General features: G+C 45.1%; 21 non-coding genes and 8 pseudogenes across 21 annotated transcripts in view; all 29 read left to right on the top strand.

Annotated features, from left to right (window-relative positions):
* Positions 1-5,310: 5,310 nt before the first annotated feature.
* LOC139610378 (5S ribosomal RNA) lies at positions 5,311-5,419 on the top strand (annotated as a pseudogene).
* Positions 5,420-5,691: 272 nt separating this feature from the next.
* On the top strand, positions 5,692-5,810 carry LOC139610917 (5S ribosomal RNA). The gene has a single exon (XR_011686219.1). It is a non-coding gene; the product is annotated as a 5S ribosomal RNA (ribosomal RNA).
* A 272-nt stretch (positions 5,811-6,082) lies between these two features.
* LOC139610865 (5S ribosomal RNA) lies at positions 6,083-6,201 on the top strand. The gene has a single exon (XR_011686166.1). It is a non-coding gene; the product is annotated as a 5S ribosomal RNA (ribosomal RNA).
* A 270-nt stretch (positions 6,202-6,471) lies between these two features.
* LOC139610516 (5S ribosomal RNA) lies at positions 6,472-6,590 on the top strand. Its single transcript, XR_011685825.1, has one exon. It is a non-coding gene; the product is annotated as a 5S ribosomal RNA (ribosomal RNA).
* A 272-nt stretch (positions 6,591-6,862) lies between these two features.
* On the top strand, positions 6,863-6,971 carry LOC139610314 (5S ribosomal RNA; annotated as a pseudogene).
* A 280-nt stretch (positions 6,972-7,251) lies between these two features.
* Positions 7,252-7,360, top strand: LOC139610415 (5S ribosomal RNA; annotated as a pseudogene).
* A 272-nt stretch (positions 7,361-7,632) lies between these two features.
* On the top strand, positions 7,633-7,751 carry LOC139610916 (5S ribosomal RNA). The gene has a single exon (XR_011686218.1). It is a non-coding gene; the product is annotated as a 5S ribosomal RNA (ribosomal RNA).
* Positions 7,752-8,023: 272 nt separating this feature from the next.
* Positions 8,024-8,142, top strand: LOC139610515 (5S ribosomal RNA). The gene has a single exon (XR_011685824.1). It is a non-coding gene; the product is annotated as a 5S ribosomal RNA (ribosomal RNA).
* Positions 8,143-8,422: 280 nt separating this feature from the next.
* LOC139610225 (5S ribosomal RNA) lies at positions 8,423-8,541 on the top strand. The gene has a single exon (XR_011685672.1). It is a non-coding gene; the product is annotated as a 5S ribosomal RNA (ribosomal RNA).
* Positions 8,542-8,813: 272 nt separating this feature from the next.
* Positions 8,814-8,931, top strand: LOC139610293 (5S ribosomal RNA). The gene has a single exon (XR_011685736.1). It is a non-coding gene; the product is annotated as a 5S ribosomal RNA (ribosomal RNA).
* Positions 8,932-9,203: 272 nt separating this feature from the next.
* On the top strand, positions 9,204-9,312 carry LOC139610313 (5S ribosomal RNA; annotated as a pseudogene).
* Positions 9,313-9,584: 272 nt separating this feature from the next.
* LOC139610513 (5S ribosomal RNA) lies at positions 9,585-9,703 on the top strand. The gene has a single exon (XR_011685822.1). It is a non-coding gene; the product is annotated as a 5S ribosomal RNA (ribosomal RNA).
* Positions 9,704-9,983: 280 nt separating this feature from the next.
* LOC139610512 (5S ribosomal RNA) lies at positions 9,984-10,102 on the top strand. The gene has a single exon (XR_011685821.1). It is a non-coding gene; the product is annotated as a 5S ribosomal RNA (ribosomal RNA).
* Positions 10,103-10,374: 272 nt separating this feature from the next.
* On the top strand, positions 10,375-10,493 carry LOC139610511 (5S ribosomal RNA). The gene has a single exon (XR_011685820.1). It is a non-coding gene; the product is annotated as a 5S ribosomal RNA (ribosomal RNA).
* Positions 10,494-10,765: 272 nt separating this feature from the next.
* On the top strand, positions 10,766-10,884 carry LOC139610510 (5S ribosomal RNA). Its single transcript, XR_011685819.1, has one exon. It is a non-coding gene; the product is annotated as a 5S ribosomal RNA (ribosomal RNA).
* A 272-nt stretch (positions 10,885-11,156) lies between these two features.
* On the top strand, positions 11,157-11,265 carry LOC139610312 (5S ribosomal RNA; annotated as a pseudogene).
* A 272-nt stretch (positions 11,266-11,537) lies between these two features.
* LOC139610003 (5S ribosomal RNA) lies at positions 11,538-11,656 on the top strand. The gene has a single exon (XR_011685455.1). It is a non-coding gene; the product is annotated as a 5S ribosomal RNA (ribosomal RNA).
* Positions 11,657-11,928: 272 nt separating this feature from the next.
* Positions 11,929-12,037, top strand: LOC139610386 (5S ribosomal RNA; annotated as a pseudogene).
* Positions 12,038-12,309: 272 nt separating this feature from the next.
* Positions 12,310-12,428, top strand: LOC139610509 (5S ribosomal RNA). The gene has a single exon (XR_011685818.1). It is a non-coding gene; the product is annotated as a 5S ribosomal RNA (ribosomal RNA).
* Positions 12,429-12,700: 272 nt separating this feature from the next.
* Positions 12,701-12,819, top strand: LOC139610508 (5S ribosomal RNA). The gene has a single exon (XR_011685817.1). It is a non-coding gene; the product is annotated as a 5S ribosomal RNA (ribosomal RNA).
* A 280-nt stretch (positions 12,820-13,099) lies between these two features.
* LOC139610507 (5S ribosomal RNA) lies at positions 13,100-13,218 on the top strand. The gene has a single exon (XR_011685816.1). It is a non-coding gene; the product is annotated as a 5S ribosomal RNA (ribosomal RNA).
* A 272-nt stretch (positions 13,219-13,490) lies between these two features.
* LOC139610380 (5S ribosomal RNA) lies at positions 13,491-13,599 on the top strand (annotated as a pseudogene).
* A 272-nt stretch (positions 13,600-13,871) lies between these two features.
* LOC139610506 (5S ribosomal RNA) lies at positions 13,872-13,990 on the top strand. Its single transcript, XR_011685815.1, has one exon. It is a non-coding gene; the product is annotated as a 5S ribosomal RNA (ribosomal RNA).
* A 280-nt stretch (positions 13,991-14,270) lies between these two features.
* Positions 14,271-14,389, top strand: LOC139610505 (5S ribosomal RNA). Its single transcript, XR_011685814.1, has one exon. It is a non-coding gene; the product is annotated as a 5S ribosomal RNA (ribosomal RNA).
* Positions 14,390-14,661: 272 nt separating this feature from the next.
* On the top strand, positions 14,662-14,780 carry LOC139610504 (5S ribosomal RNA). Its single transcript, XR_011685813.1, has one exon. It is a non-coding gene; the product is annotated as a 5S ribosomal RNA (ribosomal RNA).
* A 272-nt stretch (positions 14,781-15,052) lies between these two features.
* LOC139610502 (5S ribosomal RNA) lies at positions 15,053-15,171 on the top strand. The gene has a single exon (XR_011685811.1). It is a non-coding gene; the product is annotated as a 5S ribosomal RNA (ribosomal RNA).
* A 272-nt stretch (positions 15,172-15,443) lies between these two features.
* LOC139610385 (5S ribosomal RNA) lies at positions 15,444-15,552 on the top strand (annotated as a pseudogene).
* Positions 15,553-15,824: 272 nt separating this feature from the next.
* Positions 15,825-15,943, top strand: LOC139610501 (5S ribosomal RNA). Its single transcript, XR_011685810.1, has one exon. It is a non-coding gene; the product is annotated as a 5S ribosomal RNA (ribosomal RNA).
* Positions 15,944-22,430: 6,487 nt separating this feature from the next.
* Positions 22,431-22,500, top strand: part of LOC139610210 (5S ribosomal RNA) — a 119-nt gene continuing 49 nt past the window's right edge. Inside the window, exon 1 of the ribosomal RNA XR_011685657.1 lies at positions 22,431-22,500. This exon is cut by the window's right edge and continues 49 nt beyond it. This is a non-coding gene — a ribosomal RNA (5S ribosomal RNA).

The raw sequence follows: 22,500 nt of genomic DNA, 5'->3' as shown, positions 1-22,500 counted from the left end.
GAAAAGTGAGGGCGGAGTGTGGAGAAGTGCTTGGCTGCCGTTTTAAGACGCCAAAGTCATACGAGCTGACGATGAAAGAGGAAAGCGGGAAGAAAAAGCTGATGGACGGACTGAGAATTGGGAACAACAGACTGATGGCGAAAGAACTGGGTAACAATGAAATGGTCGTCTCATTCATTAATCTGCCCACTTACATAGAGGATGAGGAAATATTGGCAAAACTACAGGACTGGGGAGTCACTGCGGTCTCGTCCATTAAGAGGAGGATGTGGCCAGGGACGGACATCGCTGATGGGACGAGGTTTTTAAAGGTCCGTTTCACAGACGCTGTGAAATCATTGCCATATTCCACTAAGTTTGAGACGGTAAGCGGAGCGGAGCACTTCCGCGTCATCCATGACAGGCAAGTTAAAGTTTGCCGCTTGTGTATACAGCCTGGCCACATTGTCAGAGACTGTCCCACTTTTATTTGTTTTAAATGTGGGAAACAGGGGCATTACGCACGAGAGTGTGATGCGGAGGGGAAATGTGCTCTGTGCAAAGAAAAGATCTCCCTGTGTGTGTGTGGAGAGCCGGGGGAGGACGCCGAAGAGCCGTCATACTCCGACGTCTCTGACGAGGAGGAGAGAGAGGCGGAGGACGGCGCCGATACGGGGAGAGAGGAGGATGGACGGAGAGGCGGCGTCGAGAGGGAGGAGCCGGGAATGACCGGAGAGACCCACGAGGAGGGAAACCGTGACTGTGGGGAATCGAGAGGAGACGAAGGAGGGAGAGACTCTGATAATCCAGCACCACAAAATCCAGACAATTATGCTGGCTTTGGAACGCGGGCAGCAAATGAAAAAGACGGGAAAGCTGTGTCGGACGGGTCTGAGGGCGAGGAGGGGATGGACGTCAGCGCAGAGACCATCAGACAGCTGAAGAGAAAGAAGAGGGCGAAGGAAAAGGAGAAGATGAAGGTTAAAAAGTAGAGGTATGGCTGCTGCTCTGCTATTCTTTTTTGTTTTATGCCTTATGTTGCATATTGCTTCGTTTAACTGTAACGGTCTAAGAGGAAAAACGAAAGCGGAGTTGGTATTTAATGCCATAAAAGCAGAAGTACTGTGCCTGCAAGAGACTCACTGGACTGACGAAGTTTTTAAAGATATCAGCTCACTGTGGAGAGGCAAAATTATTGCAAATAATATGAGTCACAGAGCATGTGGTGTTGCTATCTTGGTAAAAGAGGAGACATTGACTGACATACAGGTAGTCCACAAAGATGACAAAGGGAGGTTGCTTGTCATTGAATTTAATTTTTGTAACATTAGGTTTAGATTAATTAATGTCTATGCACCAAATATTGAAAAGGAAAGAAGAGAAATGTTTGATAATTTGAGGACTTTTTGTACTGAGAGATGTATTTTGGTTGGTGATTTTAATTTATGGTGTACAAGGCTGGATGGGTCCAGCAGTGTTAATTTCAGAAACGATACTTCAAGGAGTGTTTTATTTGATGTTATGAATAAGGAAGATTTAGTTGATGTATGGAGGGATATGTATCCAAACAGGAGAGAATACTCAAGAAAGCAAATGGTTTTGGGAAAAGTGAAACAAAGCAGAATAGATTTAGTTTTGATTAAAAGAAATATTTTGAGTTGGGTCTTGAATGTAAAATATAAGTTTTTGGGTTTAAGTGATCATGCTGCTTTAACTTTTGGTTTTGGGGTGAGATGTGAAGGGAGGGGAGGGGGGGTTTGGTGTTTAAACTCTTGTTTGTTAAAAGAGGAGGAATATAGAAAAATTATTTCAAGACTTATAAAAAATGAGCAAGAAAATACTTTATTTGAAGACGATGTTTGTTTATGGTGGGAACAGATGAAGAATAAAATAAAAAGAACAAGTATTAGATTTGCAAAAAAGAGGAACTTTGTGAAAAAGAAAGAGGAAAATGAAGTGAAAGAAAAATTAATAAAAGAGCTGGAAAGACTGGAGGAGGATCCGAATCGGGATAGGACATACTTTATGAAATTAGAAGGTGAGATAGAATATTATGAGAGAGAAAAATATGAGGGAGCAGTTATCAGAAGTAGGGCTCAGTATGCAGTTGAGGGAGAAAAGTGTACAAACTTCTTTCTCAACTTGGAGAAAAGTAAACAGGTAAAGTCTTATATAACGGAGCTAGAAAGTGAGAATGGAGAGAGAGTGACAGATTTTGTAGGCATTTTGGAGGTAGTGGAAGCTTTTTATGCAAAACTGTTTCAAAAGGAAGGTATAGTGCAGGAATGTGTGGATGAGATATTAGATACTGTTGATGCCAGAATATCAGATGAAAGTAAACAAATGTGTGACGATGATTTGACAATTGATGAAATTAAAATAGCTATAGAGCAAATGAAATCCAGCAAGAGTCCAGGTTCAGATGGCCTGACACATGAATTTTATAAGGTTTTTTCTGATATATTGGTGCCAATACTGTTGAAAGTGTATAAGTGTATGGAGGAAAGGAAAACGGTTCCAGAGTCAATGGCAACAGGGGTTATTACTATCTTGTTTAAAAAAAGAGGGAGTCCGTTTAAATTAGAAAATTACAGGCCTTTAAGTCTGTTGAACTCGGACTACAAGATTTTAACAAAAGCTTTAGCCAATAGATTGAGGGACGTGGTAGGAGAAATAATAGCACCAACACAAGCTTATAGTATACCAGGTAGGGACATCACTGATGTCATATGTACAATTAGAGATGTAGTCAATAGTATGAATAATGATGGTGAGGGTGGTCTAGTCCTGAATTTAGACTTAAATAAAGCTTTTGATAGGGTTGAACATGGGTATTTAGAACAGGTTTTGGGCAAATTTGGTTTTGGGGATAGGTTTGTTAATTGGATAATGTTGCTATATGCAAATGCTAAAAGTTGTGTGAAAATAAATGGTATGCTCACTGATGTTTTCCCAGTACAACGGTCAGTCAGACAAGGCTGTCCTCTTTCAGCCTTGCTCTATTCTTTAGCAGCAGAACCATTGGCAACACTATGTAAAAAAGACATTTCTTTACAAAGCATTCAAATACCATATAGCACAAATAGTCTAATTCATCAATTTGCTGACGATACAACCTTTACTGTCAGAACCATAGAAAGTGTAAAAGGAATAATGAAACATGTTGAAACATATGGGAGAGCATCAGGAGCAAAAGTAAACATAGAAAAATCAGAAATTATGTGTGTAGGGCATACAAATCCAGAAGAGTGTGAAATTCCTTTAAAGATAACGAGAGACTTCATTAAAATATTGGGTGTGAACATAGGAGTACAGAGTAAGGAAGCGAGAGATGCCACATGGACTGGTATATTGAATAAAGTTAAACAATTATTAAATTTGTGGTCTATGAGAGGGCTGCGATTAAAAGGTAAGGTTGTAGTCATTAACTCATTGCTTCTATCAAAATTTAATTATGTGATGGGAGCTCTAGATCTCCCTGAGTGGGTTTTGAATGAGGTGAGAGCTGTAATAAGTAAGTTTCTGTGGAGAGGAAAAGGAGTTAAAATATCTATGAAGACATTAATAGCAGGGTATGGAGAGGGAGGGCTAAAACTGATGGACTTAGATGTTAAACGAAAAGCATTGAGAATAAAGGTGGTTAAAAAATATCTATATGGTAAGGAGGAGTATGGTTGGAAAGGGTTCTTTAAGGATTTTCTGTGTAAAAGTGGAGGATGTGGGGACAGTGGGATCTTTATGAGATTCAGAAAGAATATGTTGGAAAATCTTCCTGTGTTTTATCAAGAGGTATTTCTAGCTTGGGCAGATTTCATTGAGCACCTGAAATATGACTGCAAAACAATAAATCAAATATTAGATCAGCCAGTATTTATGAATCCACAAATAAAAAACAGTGGGAATGTTTTGTATGACAAAGTTTTCATACAAGCAGGATTAAAACAAGTGAGAGATTTTGCTTATGAGTATGTGCCTGGCTTCTTGCCAAATAGAGCCATTTTTGACAGTGTTGTGGAGATAGACGAGGAGGTAGGTAGAACTAAGGTGGATAATGTGATTAAGTGCATAAAAGGAAGCTTACCGGATATATGGATTAAAACAATAGAGAGGGAAACAGTTCAGGTAGGAAAGAGTGAGCTACCAGATCTGTACATTGATCAGATTGATGGGAAAATGCTCTTTAATAAAATAAAAGTAAAGATGTTGTACACGTTGATGCTGATGAAAGAAATCAAGACCCCAGCATCAGAAAATGTTTGGTTGAAGGTATTTCAGGATCTGAATGTGAAAGAAATTTGGAAAAATTTACATGTCAAGTACAATAGCATAGACTGTGAAAATTTGGACTTCAAACTCAGACATAACAGAATATACACGAATGTGGTCATTCACCAAATTAATAAAAATGTAGATCGGTTTTGTGATGTTTGTAAATCAGATCCTGAAACACTGATGCATTTGTTTTTTGAATGCAAGGAATTAAAGAACTTTCAATTGAAACTAATAACCCTGATCAAAAACAATTGGAAATTAGATCTGATAGCGAATGATTGGAAGAAAGTTTTCTTTTTTGGTTCAAGTAAAACATCAAAAACTGTGAATGTTAATTTGTTTAATTTTGTATTAAGTCATGCTAGATATGCAGTATGGCTAAGGAGAAATTTAGCACATTTTGAAGGGAAGAGGATAGAAGTGTTAGCTTTGTTTGTATCGGTATTAAGGAAAGATGTTGCTTTGCGATGGAACTTTTTGAGTAGGAGTTTGTTTGAGGAGTTTTTTGTGCAAGGCAGTAGCCTTATTTCTATTGATGATGGAGGTAGATTTCATATTAATTTATGATTTTTATCCTTTGTGCTTTGTTTTGTTGTTAATGTGTATGTATATGTAAATATTGTGTTCTGAAAAGCTTTGTATATTTTCATAATAAAAGAAAAAAAAAAAAAAAAAAAAAAAAGCATGCCCGATCTCGTCTGATCTCGGAAGCTAAGCAGGGTCGGGCCTGGTTAGTACTTGGATGGGAGACCGCCTGGGAATACCAGGTGCTGTAAGCTTTTTCACTTTTCTGTGCAAACAACAGAGGACGCTGCTGCTTCAGTAAACAGCACTGACTGTGCCACTGCTCAACTGTCAATCACTGTGCAGACAGTTCAGCTCACAGTGCACAAACCACACTTTCATATTATCACATTACACAGTTGACAAGTTGACAAGTTGAGAGAAAGAAAGAAAGAAAGAAAGTCGAGCAAAGACACCCGCGCTTGACATACACAGCCATGTCTGTGATGGTGTGGATCATCATGTATAAAGGGGGTAGTTGTCACTTGCTCTGCGGCTTACGGCCATACCACCCTGAGCATGCCCGATCTCGGAAGCTAAGCAGGGTCGGGCCTGGTTAGTACTTGAATGGGAGACCGCCTGGGAATACCAGGTGCTGTAAGCTTTTTCACTTTTCTGTGCAAACAACAGAGGACGCTGCTGCTTCAGTAAACAGCACTGACTGTGCCACTGCTCAACTGGCAGTCACTGTGCAGACAGTTCAGCTCACAGTGCACAAACCACACTTTCATATTATAACATTACACAGTTGACAAGTTGAGAGAAAGAAAGAAAGAAAGAAAGTCGAGCAAAGACACCCGCGCTTGACATACACAGCCATGTCTGTGATGGTGTGGATCATCATGTATAAAGGGGGTAGTTGTCACTTGCTCTGCGGCTTACGGCCATACCACCCTGAGCACGCCCGATCTCGTCAGATCTCGGAAGCTAAGCAGGGTCGGGCCTGGTTAGTACTTGGATGGGAGACCGCCTGGGAATACCAGGTGCTGTAAGCTTTTTCACTTTTCTGTGCAAACAACAGAGGACGCTGCTGCTTCAGTAAACAGCACTGACTGTGCCACTGCTCAACTGTCAATCACTGTGCAGACAGTTCAGCTCACAGTGCACAAACCACACTTTCATATTATCACATTACACAGTTGACAAGTTGAGAGAAAGAAAGAAAGAAAGAAAGTCGAGCAAAGACACCCGCGCTTGACATACACAGCCATGTCTGTGATGGTGTGGATCATCATGTATAAAGGGGGTAGTTGTCACTTGCTCTGCGGCTTACGGCCATACCACCCTGAGCACGCCCGATCTCGTTCGATCTCGGAAGTTAAGCAGGGTCGGGCCTGGTTAGTACTTGGATGGGAGACCGCCTGGGAATACCAGGTGCTGTAAGCTTTTTCACTTTTCTGTGCAAACAACAGAGGACGCTGCTGCTTCAGTAAACAGCACTGACTGTGCCACTGCTCAACTGTCAATCACTGTGCAGACAGTTCAGCTCACAGTGCACAAACCACACTTTCATATTATCACATTACACAGTTGACAAGTTGAGAGAAAGAAAGAAAGAAAAAGTCGAGCAAAGACACCCGCGCTTGACATACACAGCCATGTCTGTGATGGTGTGGATCATCATGTATAAAGGGGGTAGTTGTCACTTGCTCTGCGGCTTACGGCCATACCACCCTGAGCACGCCCGATCTCGTCCGATCTCGGAAGCTAAGCAGGGTCGGGCCTGGTTAGTACTTGGATGGGAGACCGCCTGGGAATACCAGGTGCTGTAAGCTTTTTCACTTTTCTGTGCAAACAACAGAGGACGCTGCTGCTTCAGTAAACAGCACTGACTGTGCCACTGCTCAACTGTCAATCACTGTGCAGACAGTTCAGCTCACAGTGCACAAACCACACTTTCATATTATCACATTACACAGTTGACAAGTTGAGAGAAAGAAAGAAAGAAAGAAAGTCAAGCAAAGACACCCGCGCTTGACATACACAGCCATGTCTGTGATGGTGTGGATCATCATGTATAAAGGGGGTAGTTGTCACTTGCTCTGCGGCTTACGGCCATACCACCCTGAGCACGCCCGATCTCGGAAGCTAAGCAGGGTCGGGCCTGGTTAGTACTTGGATGGGAGACCGCCTGGGAATACCAGGTGCTGTAAGCTTTTTCACTTTTCTGTGCAAACAACAGAGGACGCTGCTGCTTCAGTAAACAGCACTGACTGTGCCACTGCTCAACTGTCAATCACTGTGCAGACAGTTCAGCTCACAGTGCACAAACCACACTTTCATATTATCACATTACACAGTTGACAAGTTGACAAGTTGAGAGAAAGAAAGAAAGAAAGAAAGTCGAGCAAAGACACCCGCGCTTGACATACACAGCCATGTCTGTGATGGTGTGGATCATCATGTATAAAGGGGGTAGTTGTCACTTGCTCTGCGGCTTACGGCCATACCACCCTGAGCACGCCCGATCTCGGAAGCTAAGCAGGGTCGGGCCTGGTTAGTACTTGAATGGGAGACTGCCTGGGAATACCAGGTGCTGTAAGCTTTTTCACTTTTCTGTGCAAACAACAGAGGACGCTGCTGCTTCAGTAAACAGCACTGACTGTGCCACTGCTCAACTGGCAGTCACTGTGCAGACAGTTCAGCTCACAGTGCACAAACCACACTTTCATATTATAACATTACACAGTTGACAAGTTGAGAGAAAGAAAGAAAGAAAGAAAGTCGAGCAAAGACACCCGCGCTTGACATACACAGCCATGTCTGTGATGGTGTGGATCATCATGTATAAAGGGGGTAGTTGTCACTTGCTCTGCGGCTTACGGCCATACCACCCTGAGCACGCCCGATCTCGTCAGATCTCGGAAGCTAAGCAGGGTCGGGCCTGGTTAGTACTTGGATGGGAGACCGCCTGGGAATACCAGGTGCTGTAAGCTTTTTCACTTTTCTGTGCAAACAACAGAGGACGCTGCTGCTTCAGTAAACAGCACTGACTGTGCCACTGCTCAACTGTCAATCACTGTGCAGACAGTTCAGCTCACAGTGCACAAACCACACTTTCATATTATCACATTACACAGTTGACAAGTTGAGAGAAAGAAAGAAAGAAAGAAAGTCGAGCAAAGACACCCGCGCTTGACATACACAGCCATGTCTGTGATGGTGTGGATCATCATGTATAAAGGGGGTAGTTGTCACTTGCTCTGCGGCTTACGGCCATACCACCCTGAGCACGCCCGATCTCGTCCGATCTCGGAAGCTAAGCAGGGTCGGGCCTGGTTAGTACTTGGATGGGAGACCGCCTGGGAATACCAGGTGCTGTAAGCTTTTTCACTTTTCTGTGCAAACAACAGAGGACGCTGCTGCTTCAGTAAACAGCACTGACTGTGCCACTGCTCAACTGTCAATCACTGTGCAGACAGTTCAGCTCACAGTGCACAAACCACACTTTCATATTTTCACATTACACAGTTGACAAGTTGACAAGTTGAGAGAAAGAAAGAAAGAAAGAAAGTCGAGCAAAGACACCCGCGCTTGACATACACAGCCATGTCTGTGATGGTGTGGATCATCTTGTATAAAGGGGGTAGTTGTCACTTGCTCTGCGGCTTACGGCCATACCACCCTGAGCACGCCCGATCTCGCCCGATCTCGGAAGCTAAGCAGGGTCGGGCCTGGTTAGTACTTGAATGGGAGACCGCCTGGGAATACCAGGTGCTGTAAGCTTTTTCACTTTTCTGTGCAAACAACAGAGGACGCTGCTGCTTCAGTAAACAGCACTGACTGTGCCACTGCTCAACTGGCAGTCACTGTGCAGACAGTTCAGCTCACAGTGCACAAACCACACTTTCATATTATAACATTACACAGTTGACAAGTTGAGAGAAAGAAAGAAAGAAAGAAAGTCGAGCAAAGACACCCGCGCTTGACATACACAGCCATGTCTGTGATGGTGTGGATCATCATGTATAAAGGGGGTAGTTGTCACTTGCTCTGCGGCTTACGGCCATACCACCCTGAGCACGCCCGATCTCGTCCGATCTTGGAAGCTAAGCAGGGTCGGGCCTGGTTAGTTTTGGATGGGAGACCGCTTGGGAATACCAGGTGCTGTAAGCTTTTTCACTTTTCTGTGCAAACAACAGAGGACGCTGCTGCTTCAGTAAACAGCACTGACTGTGCCACTGCTCAACTGTCAATCACTGTGCAGACAGTTCAGCTCACAGTGCACAAACCACACTTTCATATTATCACATTACACAGTTGACAAGTTGAGAGAAAGAAAGAAAGAAAGAAAGTCAAGCAAAGACACCTGCGCTTGACATACACAGCCATGTCTGTGATGGTGTGGATCATCATGTATAAAGGGGGTAGTTGTCACTTGCTCTGCGGCTTACGGCCATACCACCCTGAGCACGCCCGATCTCGGAAGCTAAGCAGGGTCGGGCCTGGTTAGTACTTGGATGGGAGACCGCCTGGGAATACCAGGTGCTGTAAGCTTTTTCACTTTTCTGTGCAAACAACAGAGGACGCTGCTGCTTCAGTAAACAGCACTGACTGTGCCACTGCTCAACTGGCAGTCACTGTGCAGACAGTTCAGCTCACAGTGCACAAACCACACTTTCATATTATAACATTACACAGTTGACAAGTTGAGAGAAAGAAAGAAAGAAAGAAAGTCGAGCAAAGACACCCGCGCTTGACATACACAGCCATGTCTGTGATGGTGTGGATCATCATGTATAAAGGGGGTAGTTGTCACTTTCTCTGCGGCTTACGGCCATACCACCCTGAGCACGCCCGATCTCGTCCGATCTCGGAAGCTAAGCAGGGTCGGGCCTGGTTAGTACTTGGATGGGAGACCGCCTGGGAATACCAGGTGCTGTAAGCTTTTTCACTTTTCTGTGCGAACAACAGAGGACGCTGCTGCTTCAGTAAACAGCACTGACTGTGCCACTGCTCAACTGTCAATCACTGTGCAGACAGTTCAGCTCACAGTGCACAAACCACACTTTCATATTATCACATTACACAGTTGACAAGTTGACAAGTTGAGAGAAAGAAAGAAAGAAAGAAAGTCAAGCAAAGACACCCGCGCTTGACATACACAGCCATGTCTGTGATGGTGTGGATCATCATGTATAAAGGGGGTAGTTGTCACTTGCTCTGCGGCTTACGGCCATACCACCCTGAGCACGCCCGATCTCGTCCGATCTCGGAAGCTAAGCAGGGTCGGGCCTGGTTAGTACTTGGATGGGAGACCGCCTGGGAATACCAGGTGCTGTAAGCTTTTTCACTTTTCTGTGCAAACAACAGAGGACGCTGCTGCTTCAGTAAACAGCACTGACTGTGCCACTGCTCAACTGTCAATCACTGTGCAGACAGTTCAGCTCACAGTGCACAAACCACACTTTCATATTATCACATTACACAGTTGACAAGTTGAGAGAAAGAAAGAAAGAAAGAAAGTCGAGCAAAGACACCCGCGCTTGACATACACAGCCATGTCTGTGATGGTGTGGATCATCATGTATAAAGGGGGTAGTTGTCACTTGCTCTCCGGCTTACGGCCATACCACCCTGAGCACGCCCGATCTCGTCCGATCTCGGAAGCTAAGCAGGGTCGGGCCTGGTTAGTACTTGGATGGGAGACCGCCTGGGAATACCAGGTGCTGTAAGCTTTTTCACTTTTCTGTGCAAACAACAGAGGACGCTGCTGCTTCAGTAAACAGCACTGACTGTGCCACTGCTCAACTGTCAATCACTGTGCAGACAGTTCAGCTCACAGTGCACAAACCACACTTTCATATTATCACATTACACAGTTGACAAGTTGAGAGAAAGAAAGAAAGAAAGAAAGTCGAGCAAAGACACCCGCGCTTGACATACACAGCCATGTCTGTGATGGTGTGGATCATCATGTATAAAGGGGGTAGTTGTCACTTGCTCTGCGGCTTACGGCCATACCACCCTGAGCACGCCCGATCTCGTCCGATCTCGGAAGCTAAGCAGGGTCGGGCCTGGTTAGTACTTGGATGGGAGACCGCCTGGGAATACCAGGTGCTGTAAGCTTTTTCACTTTTCTGTGCAAACAACAGAGGACGCTGCTGCTTCAGTAAACAGCACTGACTGTGCCACTGCTCAACTGTCAATCACTGTGCAGACAGTTCAGCTCACAGTGCACAAACCACACTTTCATATTATCACATTACACAGTTGACAAGTTGAGAGAAAGAAAGAAAGAAAGAAAGTCGAGCAAAGACACCCGCGCTTGACATACACAGCCATGTCTGTGATGGTGTGGATCATCATGTATAAAGGGGGTAGTTGTCACTTGCTCTCCGGCTTACGGCCATACCACCCTGAGCACGCCCGATCTCGGAAGCTAAGCAGGGTCGGGCCTGGTTAGTACTTGGATGGGAGACCGCCTGGGAATACCAGGTGCTGTAAGCTTTTTCACTTTTCTGTGCAAACAACAGAGGACGCTGCTGCTTCAGTAAACAGCACTGACTGTGCCACTGCTCAACTGTCAATCACTGTGCAGACAGTTCAGCTCACAGTGCACAAACCACACTTTCATATTATCACATTACACAGTTGACAAGTTGAGAGAAAGAAAGAAAGAAAGAAAGTCGAGCAAAGACACCCGCGCTTGACATACACAGCCATGTCTGTGATGGTGTGGATCATCATGTATAAAGGGGGTAGTTGTCACTTGCTCTGCGGCTTACGGCCATACCACCCTGAGCACGCCCGATCTCGTCTGATCTCGGAAGCTAAGCAGGGTCGGGCCTGGTTAGTACTTGGATGGGAGACCGCCTGGGAATACCAGGTGCTGTAAGCTTTTTCACTTTTCTGTGCAAACAACAGAGGACGCTGCTGCTTCAGTAAACAGCACTGACTGTGCCACTGCTCAACTGTCAATCACTGTGCAGACAGTTCAGCTCACAGTGCACAAACCACACTTTCATATTATCACATTACACAGTTGACAAGTTGAGAGAAAGAAAGAAAGAAAGAAAGTCGAGCAAAGACACCCGCGCTTGACATACACAGCCATGTCTGTGATGGTGTGGATCATCATGTATAAAGGGGGTAGTTGTCACTTGCTCTGCGGCTTACGGCCATACCACCCTGAGCACGCCCGTTCTCGGAAGCTAAGCAGGGTCGGGCCTGGTTAGTACTTGGATGGGAGACCGCCTGGGAATACCAGGTGCTGTAAGCTTTTTCACTTTTCTGTGCAAACAACAGAGGACGCTGCTGCTTCAGTAAACAGCACTGACTGTGCCACTGCTCAACTGTCAATCACTGTGCAGACAGTTCAGCTCACAGTGCACAAACCACACTTTCATATTATAACATTACACAGTTGACAAGTTGAGAGAAAGAAAGAAAGAAAGAAAGTCGAGCAAAGACACCCGCGCTTGACATACACAGCCATGTCTGTGATGGTGTGGATCATCATGTATAAAGGGGGTAGTTGTCACTTGCTCTCCGGCTTACGGCCATACCACCCTGAGCACGCCCGATCTCGTCCGATCTCGGAAGCTAAGCAGGGTCGGGCCTGGTTAGTACTTGGATGGGAGACCGCCTGGGAATACCAGGTGCTGTAAGCTTTTTCACTTTTCTGTGCAAACAACAGAGGACGCTGCTGCTTCAGTAAACAGCACTGACTGTGCCACTGCTCAACTGTCAATCACTGTGCAGACAGTTCAGCTCACAGTGCACAAACCACACTTTCATATTATCACATTACACAGTTGACAAGTTGAGAGAAAGAAAGAAAGAAAGAAAGTCGAGCAAAGACACCCGCGCTTGACATACACAGCCATGTCTGTGATGGTGTGGATCATCATGTATAAAGGGGGTAGTTGTCACTTGCTCTGCGGCTTACGGCCATACCACCCTGAGCACGCCCGATCTCGTCCGATCTCGGAAGCTAAGCAGGGTCGGGCCTGGTTAGTACTTGGATGGGAGACCGCCTGGGAATACCAGGTGCTGTAAGCTTTTTCACTTTTCTGTGCAAACAACAGAGGACGCTGCTGCTTCAGTAAACAGCACTGACTGTGCCGCTGCTCAACTGTCAATCACTGTGCAGACAGTTCAGCTCACAGTGCACAAACCACACTTTCATATTATCACATTACACAGTTGACAAGTTGACAAGTTGAGAGAAAGAAAGAAAGAAAGAAAGTCGAGCAAAGACACCCGCGCTTGACATACGCAGCCATGTCTGTGATGGTGTGGATCATCATGTATAAAGGGGGTAGTTGTCACTTGCTCTGCGGCTTACGGCCATACCACCCTGAGCACGCCCGATCTCGTCCGATCTCGGAAGCTAAGCAGGGTCGGGCCTGGTTAGTACTTGGATGGGAGACCGCCTGGGAATACCAGGTGCTGTAAGCTTTTTCACTTTTCTGTGCAAACAACAGAGGACGCTGCTGCTTCAGTAAACAGCACTGACTGTGCCACTGCTCAACTGTCAATCACTGTGCAGACAGTTCAGCTCACAGTGCACAAACCACACTTTCATATTATCACATTACACAGTTGACAAGTTGAGAGAAAGAAAGAAAGAAAGAAAGTCGAGCAAAGACACCCGCGCTTGACATACACAGCCATGTCTGTGATGGTGTGGATCATCATGTATAAAGGGGGTAGTTGTCACTTGCTCTCCGGCTTACGGCCATACCACCCTGAGCACGCCAGATCTCGGAAGCTAAGCAGGGTCGGGCCTGGTTAGTACTTGGATGGGAGACCGCCTGGGAATACCAGGTGCTGTAAGCTTTTTCACTTTTCTGTGCAAACAACAGAGGACGCTGCTGCTTCAGTAAACAGCACTGACTGTGCCACTGCTCAACTGTCAATCACTGTGCAGACAGTTCAGCTCACAGTGCACAAACCACACTTTCATATTATCACATTACACAGTTGACAAGTTGAGAGAAAGAAAGAAAGAAAGAAAGTCAAGCAAAGACACCCGCGCTTGACATACACAGCCATGTCTGTGATGGTGTGGATCATCATGTATAAAGGGGGTAGTTGTCACTTGCTCTCCGGCTTACGGCCATACCACCCTGAGCACGCCCGATCTCGTCCGATCTCGGAAGCTAAGCAGGGTCGGGCCTGGTTAGTACTTGGATGGGAGACCGCCTGGGAATACCAGGTGCTGTAAGCTTTTTCACTTTTCTGTGCAAACAACAGAGGACGCTGCTGCTTCAGTAAACAGCACTGACTGTGCCACTGCTCAACTGTCAATCACTGTGCAGACAGTTCAGCTCACAGTGCACAAACCACACTTTCATATTTTCACATTACACAGTTGACAAGTTGACAAGTTGAGAGAAAGAAAGAAAGAAAGAAAGTCGAGCAAAGACACCCGCGCTTGACATACACAGCCATGTCTGTGATGGTGTGGATCATCATGTATAAAGGGGGTAGTTGTCACTTGTTCTGCGGCTTACGGCCATACCACCCTGAGCACGCCCGATCTCGTCCGATCTCGGAAGCTAAGCAGGGTCGGGCCTGGTTAGTACTTGGATGGGAGACCGCCTGGGAATACCAGGTGCTGTAAGCTTTTTCACTTTTCTGTGCAAACAACAGAGGACGCTGCTGCTTCAGTAAACAGCACTGACTGTGCCACTGCTCAACTGTCAATCACTGTGCAGACAGTTCAGCTCACAGTGCACAAACCACACTTTCATATTATCACATTACACAGTTGACAAGTTGAGAGAAAGAAAGAAAGAAAGAAAGTCGAGCAAAGACACCCGCGCTTGACATACACAGCCATGTCTGTGATGGTGTGGATCATCGTGTATAAAGGGGGTAGTTGTCACTTGCTCTGCGGCTTACGGCCATACCACCCTGAGCACGCCCGATCTCGTCCGATCTCGGAAGCTAAGCAGGGTCGGGCCTGGTTAGTACTTGGATGGGAGACCGCCTGGGAATACCAGGTGCTGTAAGCTTTTTCACTTTTCTGTGCAAACAACAGAGGACGCTGCTGCTTCAGTAAACAGCACTGACTGTGCCACTGCTCAACTGTCAATCACTGTGCAGACAGTTCAGCTCACAGTGCACAAACCACACTTTCATATTATCACATTACACAGTTGACAAGTTGAGAGAAAGAAAGAAAGAAAGAAAGTCGAGCAAAGACACCCGCGCTTGACATACACAGCCATGTCTGTGATGGTGTGGATCATCATGTATAAAGGGGGTAGTTGTCACTTGCTCTGCGGCTTACGGCCATACCACCCTGAGCACGCCCGATCTCGTCCGATCTCGGAAGCTAAGCAGGGTCGGGCCTGGTTAGTACTTGGATGGGAGACCGCCTGGGAATACCAGGTGCTGTAAGCTTTTTCACTTTTCTGTGCAAACAACAGAGGACGCTGCTGCTTCAGTAAACAGCACTGACTGTGCCACTGCTCAACTGTCAATCACTGTGCAGACAGTTCAGCTCACAGTGCACAAACCACACTTTCATATTATCACATTACACAGTTGACAAGTTGAGAGAAAGAAAGAAAGAAAGAAAGTCGAGCAAAGACACCCGCGCTTGACATACACAGCCATGTCTGTGATGGTGTGGATCATCATGTATAAAGGGGGTAGTTGTCACTTGCTCTGCGGCTTACGGCCATACCACCCTGAGCACGCCCGTTCTCGGAAGCTAAGCAGGGTCGGGCCTGGTTAGTACTTGGATGGGAGACCGCCTGGGAATACCAGGTGCTGTAAGCTTTTTCACTTTTCTGTGCAAACAACAGAGGACGCTGCTGCTTCAGTAAACAGCACTGACTGTGCCACTGCTCAACTGTCAATCACTGTGCAGACAGTTCAGCTCACAGTGCACAAACCACACTTTCATATTATCACATTACACAGTTGACAAGTTGAGAGAAAGAAAGAAAGAAAGAAAGTCAAGCAAAGACACCCGCGCTTGACATACACAGCCATGTCTGTGATGGTGTGGATCATCATGTATAAAGGGGGTAGTTGTCACTTGCTCTCCGGCTTACGGCCATACCACCCTGAGCACGCCCGATCTCGTCCGATCTCGGAAGCTAAGCAGGGTCGGGCCTGGTTAGTACTTGGATGGGAGACCGCCTGGGAATACCAGGTGCTGTAAGCTTTTTCACTTTTCTGTGCAAACAACAGAGGACGCTGCTGCTTCAGTAAACAGCACTGACTGTGCCACTGCTCAACTGTCAATCACTGTGCAGACAGTTCAGCTCACAGTGCACAAACCACACTTTCATATTATCACATTACACAGTTGACAAGTTGAGAGAAAGAAAGAAAGAAAGAAAGTCGAGCAAAGACACCCGCGCTTGACATACACAGCCATGTCTGTGATGGTGTGGATCATCATGTATAAAGGGGGTAGTTGTCACTTGCTCTGCGGCTTACGGCCATACCACCCTGAGCACGCATCACGCATGACAGGTTGCACGGCAGATTGAGAGATAGGAAGTGAGCGAGAGAGAGCGAGCGAGCGAGCGAGTGTTTTTTTTTCGAGTTATTATTTGTGTGAATGAGCGTGTTTTAGTGTTTGAGCGACTGTGGTTTTTGTGTGTTTTCATTCCCCCAACAGCTTTAACGCTGTTTGGGGGGATTACAGCTTTTTCTTTTCCCTCTTTTTTTTTTGAACCCGTTTGTGGGTTTAAACTACGGATGGACAAAATGGCGGCCAGGACTAATGGACAGTTTACAAACACTTTGAGAAAGGAAAACGGACTAAACGAAACGGTAACGGCGAAAACACAGACAGCAGGAACGAAAACGGCTTATGAAAAAGATTTAACGATCCAGATTGAGCTAAACGGAGATGACAATGTAACAACGATGGAGCTAATGAAGTGTGTGAGAGAGCTGTGCGGGGGACTAATTGCATGCAGATGCATTGGTAACAAGAGATACGAGATCACGATGACGAACACGTCTGGGAAACAAAGGCTGCTGGACGGCTTCAGGATCGGAGCAACGAGTGTGCTGGGGAAGGAGCTGACAAATGACGAGCTGGTGGTGTCATTCCTGGGGCTGCCGGCGTACATTACGGACGAGGAAATACTGCAGAAACTACATGGCTGGGGAGTGTCGGCCACATCACAGATTAAGAGAAGAATGTGGCCGGGAACGAGAATCGCAGACGGGACCAGGTACGTGAAAGTAAAGTTTAATGAAACGGTACAGTCTCTTCCTTATTCGGCTCGGTTTCAAACGGCCACGGGGCCGGAATACTTCAGGGTGATTCATGACAGGCAGGTTAAGGTGTGTAGAATTTGTATTCAGCCAGGGCACATCCTCAGAGAATGCCCGGAATTCACCTGTCATAAATGCGGAGTCCAGGGGCATTACGCGAGAGAATGCGTAAAAGTCGAGGAGAGGTGTGAGCTATGCCACAACAATATGGAAAACTGTGTCTGTAGGAACAGTGAATCAGAGGAGGTCCGTGAAGGGTCTGAGTCAGGTCAGGAGGGGAGTGAGTGCGAAGCTGAGGAGGCGGAGATGGAGTGTTTCAGTGAGGCGGCGGGAGCTGGTGAGACGAGGAGTCCCAGCGCAGAGCCGCAGGCAGACGAGAGCTTGGTGAGCGCGCAGTGGTGTGATTCTGACATCGAGAGCGCTAGTATGAGTCTGCCCTGCGGCCAAAGAGAGCACACTGAGGCGGGGACGGGACTGGGAAAAGCTCTCGGACCCGCCGATCTCCCTGCTCTGGAAAAATCACTATTAACCGCCGCCTCTCAGGCTGAAACGGACGCTCCGCAAAGCGCTCCGCTCTGCGCTCCGCGCTCGGCGAAGAGCGCACCGCCAGCAGCTCCCCAAATGGCTGACTCGGAATCCGACATGGACCTCACACAGATCACGCAAATCAGAAAAAGGCAAAATACAGAGAGGCAGGCGAAAAAAAGCAAAAAAAGTAAGGCAAAAAATCAGATATGATAGCAAATCTCTCATTTTTGCAGCTCACCCTCTCCATGACAGTTATTCTCTCGCTCAATGCCCGTGGGCTCCGCAGCAGAGGGAAAATTGAATGCATTCTTGGGTCTGTCAAATGTGATATCTTATGTTTACAAGAGACAAGATGGGATGAAAGCGCCATCAGTTTTGTTAAAGCGCTGTGGAGAGGGTCGGTCATGTATGCTAATGGGACAGATTTAGCGAGAGGAGTGGCCATCTTATGCAAAGAAAACAGCTTTGAAAAAACGGACTGTGTGCATAAAGACGCTGAAGGCAGGATGATTGTAATAGATGTGGAAAGAGGGGGGGAAAAACAAAGGATTATAAATGTATATGCTTCAAATGAGGAAAAAAACAGGAAAATATTTTTCAAACAAATAACAAAATGGTGTAAAACGAATTGTGTGATAATAGGGGACTTCAATGTTGTTTTAAACAAAATGGATATCTCAGCAAATAATGTATTTAAGGAGGATGCCAGCAGGAAAATACTGTATGAAACCATGAATGATAATAACCTGACAGAGATATGGAGAGTGTTACAGCCAAACAAAAGAGAGTTCTCAAGGAGACAAGTAGTTGAAGGGAAGTTGAAGCAGTCAAGAATTGATCTATGCTTAGGCACTCCAGCAGTGGTGTCTCAGTTAAAAAGTGCAAGATACATACCCAACAGCTGGAGTGACCACTCTCTGCTAGAAATAAGAATGGGGAAAACAGGAGAGTTTAGAAATGGAGGCTTGTGGTGCTTAAACAATAGTTGCATTGAAGATGAGAAATTTAGAAGAAAAATGAATAATCTGTTAGAAGCAATGACTGAAGAAATATTGAACACAGAAGATGTGATAGAGTGGTGGGAAGGAGCTAAGTTAAGAATCAAAAAAGCATGTATTAATTATTGCAAACAAAAGAGATGGATAGAAAACAGAGAAGAGGAAGAAATCAGAGAACAGGTAAGGAGAGAATTAGAGAAGATTGAAGAAGAACCAAATTATGATGTCAGTAAATATATATGTTTAAAATCTCAATTAGATCACTTGGAAATGAAAAGGTGCAAGGGAGCAATAATCAGGAGCAAGGCGAAGCATATCACAGAAGGAGAAAAATGTACTGCCTATTTCTTGGGTCTAGAAAAAAGGAAGCAAAGCAAAACATTCATAAAAGAATTGAAAAATGAGAAAGGTGAAATAATAACAGATGCAGTAAATCTTTTAGAAACAGTACAAACATATTATAAACAGTTATTCACAAGTTGTAACATAAAACCAGAAAGTATGGAGGGAGCTATGGAGAGTATTGAAAGTAAATTGTCTAAAGAGGACAGAGAGTGGTGTGATGCTCCACTTACCTTACAGGAGGTGGAGATGGCAATAGGAGAACTGGGGAAGAACAAAAGTCCAGGCACAGATGGGCTGTCAGCTGAGTTTTATCAAGCTTTTAAACTCAGGTTGGCTCCGATCCTACTCACAATGTATAACCATATGCAAAATGGAGGTCGAACTCCCAGGACCTTGACACTTGGACTAATAACTGTTGTATACAAGAACAGAGGGGACAAAGCCTTGCTGGAGAATTACAGACCAATCAGTTTATTAAACACAGATTACAAAATTCTCACCAAGATATTGGCAAACAGGTTAAAATCAGTCATTTCTTCCATCATCAACTGGTCTCAAGCTTACGGCATTCCGGGGCGAGACATCACAGACACAATTCTGTCAGTTAAAGAAACAATAAATCACATGACAAAACAGGGTGGAATTTATCTGGGTGTGGACTTCAACAAAGCATTTGACAGAGTCGAACACAATTTCCTCTGGGCAGTACTGGCAAAATTTGGTTTCGGCAATAACTTCACAAATTGGATACAATTACTATACAGCAATGCAAACAGTAAAGTCAAATGCAATGGGCAATTATCAGACACTTTTCGGATTCAAAGATCAATAAGGCAAGGCTGTCCCCTCTCCTCCCTGTTATACAGCCTGGTGGCCGAACCCCTCGGAATGTTAATCAGGAAGGACAAGCAAATTAAAGGTATAACATCACCAGCAGGGAAAGAACACAAAATAGCACAGTTTGCGGATGATACTAACATAATGACACAGGATGAGGACAGCATAGACAAGGTTTTAGTTCATATTGAAACATACAGCAAAGCATCAGGGGCAAAAGTCAACTTTAACAAATCAGAAATCATGTACTGTGGCGAGGTGGTGCGGTCACCAGGCAGATGGCAGTTCAGGGAGGCAGGAGAGAGTGTCAAGGTCCTGGGAGTGCACCTGGGGAAAAACCAGGACAAAGCCAGAGACAAAACGTGGAGGGAGGCGCTGGGAAAAATAAGCAGCACGCTGGCACTGTGGAGGATGAGGGGGCTCACACTGAGAGGCAAGGTGGTCGTAGCCAACTCCCTTGTGCTCTCACAGCTAAACCACATACTGGCAGTCTACGACATACCCGGACACATCCAAACCAGCATAAATAACAGCATCTCCACGTTTCTCTGGAGAAGCAAAAGAAATCTAATAGCACACAGGACAATAATCAATGACTATAAAGAAGGAGGTCTAAAACTAATTGATATTGCAACAAAGAAACATGTCTTCAGAATTCAAACAATCAAAAAAGCCTTGCAAAATTCTAAAAATCATCCATGGCAAGATTACCTGCAAAAAACAATAACCTCCTTAGGTCACTGTGGCAGACACAACCTCTGCCAAATTCTACCCAAGAAACAGTACTCACATCTCCAACCGTTTGAAAGAGAGATCCTTGAAGCCTGGGAGCTGGCACGGCCACTCCTCAAGACAAAGGTCTCCAATAGGTCACAGTTACTGAAGCTCCCCATCCTCCACAATCCAGAGCTCACTTGTAGGGGCACCTCCCTCTCATATGGCTTCCTGGTGGCAGCAGGGCTGCAAACATTAGGGGACATAATGAATGGAAAGGGTAAAATAGACAGTGAAAAAATAATGACTGCTTTGAGGGACAAAGGGTGCAAGGGGAAAAAACAGTACATACAACAGGTGTGTGAGGAAATGGAAAAGAACATGCCTCCTGAATGGAAACAAGCCCACAAAAACTCTGTTTGTAAGGTGCAGGATGACACCCTGGATTTCCTCCTGTGGACTGGTGCACACACCAAAAGCATGCAAGAAATAAAATCTAAAACATGGTACACTATGTTGCTAAAAAAGGCCACACGGAGGCCCACCTCAGAAATAACCTGGAAGAAAGCATTCCCATTCAAAAACACGTCTACAATTTGGCACAACATAAGTCCTTGTTACAGTAACCCACAATGCACTAACACAGATTACAAAATAAGGCACAGGAGGATCTTCACAGGCGTCATTCTGCACCAGATTAACAAAAACATGTACGGAAGAGACTGTACTGTTTGTCAAGAGCAGGAGGAGGATTTAGAGCATCTCCTCCTGCATTGTCCCGTCTGCATTCCTTTCTCTGAGCAGGTCAAAGAACTCCTGGAAATGTGCTGTGAACTCAGGATTTCCAACACAACGGACTGGCAGTGGACTCTGCTATTTGGACTAACGGAAAAGAGAAAAGGAATTAACAATGAACTCATCAATATCATCCTTGCCTTCGCCAGACACACAATCTATACAGCCAGGAACTATGCACTCTATGATAACAGACAAACCAACAGGTGGAAGATCTTCACAAACTCAATAAAACTTCATATACGGACAATGCAAAAAGCAGACAAACAGAAATTTGAAAAAATCTTCTTAGACAAAGCAAAACTTGTGAGAATAACAGGAGACAATGTGCTAAGTTTTGCTTTTTAAGTAGTGTCATTATGTCTCTTCAGAATGTTGGTCTTCCTTGCTGGTTGATTTGTGTTCTATCTGGTTCCAGCAGGGTATTTTATTTCATCATGCCATTATAGTCCATTTTATTTTAATGTATTTCATTTTAGTTTGGTTTTTTCTCCTTTTGGTGTTGTTGTTTCTTTCTTTCTTTGGGTTTAAATGTGGACACCGGTACCCTTCAGTTCACTGTATTGGAGGGAGATCCAGTCTTCATAGAAAGTTAATGTGAATCTCTCCTGGGGGCGTGGAGACTGCACTGATTTTTCGTTGTTTCTTTCTTTGGTGTTTGTAAATATAATGTAAATATGGGTTTTAAAAAAAAAAAAAAAAAAAAAAAAAGCATAAATCACTGCATACTTTAGCTTTCACTGTCCGAGTTTACATGTTGAGAATAAGATTGAATGATGTAAAAATTTGAATTTTTTGATAATAAAAGAGAAAAAAAAAAAAAGCACGCCCGATCTCGTCCGATCTCGGAAGCTAAGCAGGGTCGGGCCTGGTTAGTACTTGGATGGGAGACCGCCTGGGAATACCAGGTGCTGTAAGCTTTTTCACTTTTCTGTGCAAACAACAGAGGACGCTGCTGCTTCAGTAAACAGCACTGACTGTGCCACTGCTCAACTGTCAATCACTGTGCAGACAGTTCAGCTCACAGTGCACAAACCACACTTTCATATTATCACATTACACAGTTGACAAGTTGACAAGTTGAGAGAAAGAAAGAAAGAAAGAAAGTCAAGCAAAGACACCCGCGCTTGACATACACAGCCATGTCTGTGATGGTGTGGATCATCATGTATAAAGGGGGTAGTTGTCACTTGCTCTGCGGCTTACGGCCATACCACCCTGAGCACGCCCGATCTCGTCCGATCTCGTAAGCTAAGCAGGGTCGGGCCTG

The sequence above is a fragment of the Trachinotus anak genome, unplaced genomic scaffold, assembly GCF_046630095.1.
Source record: "Trachinotus anak isolate AG129_WGS33_773 ecotype Australia unplaced genomic scaffold, CSIRO_AGI_Tana_v1 ptg000026l, whole genome shotgun sequence".
NCBI classification, from domain to species: Eukaryota; Metazoa; Chordata; class Actinopteri; order Carangiformes; family Carangidae; genus Trachinotus; species Trachinotus anak.
This window is presented reverse-complemented; position numbering and strand designations above follow the sequence as displayed.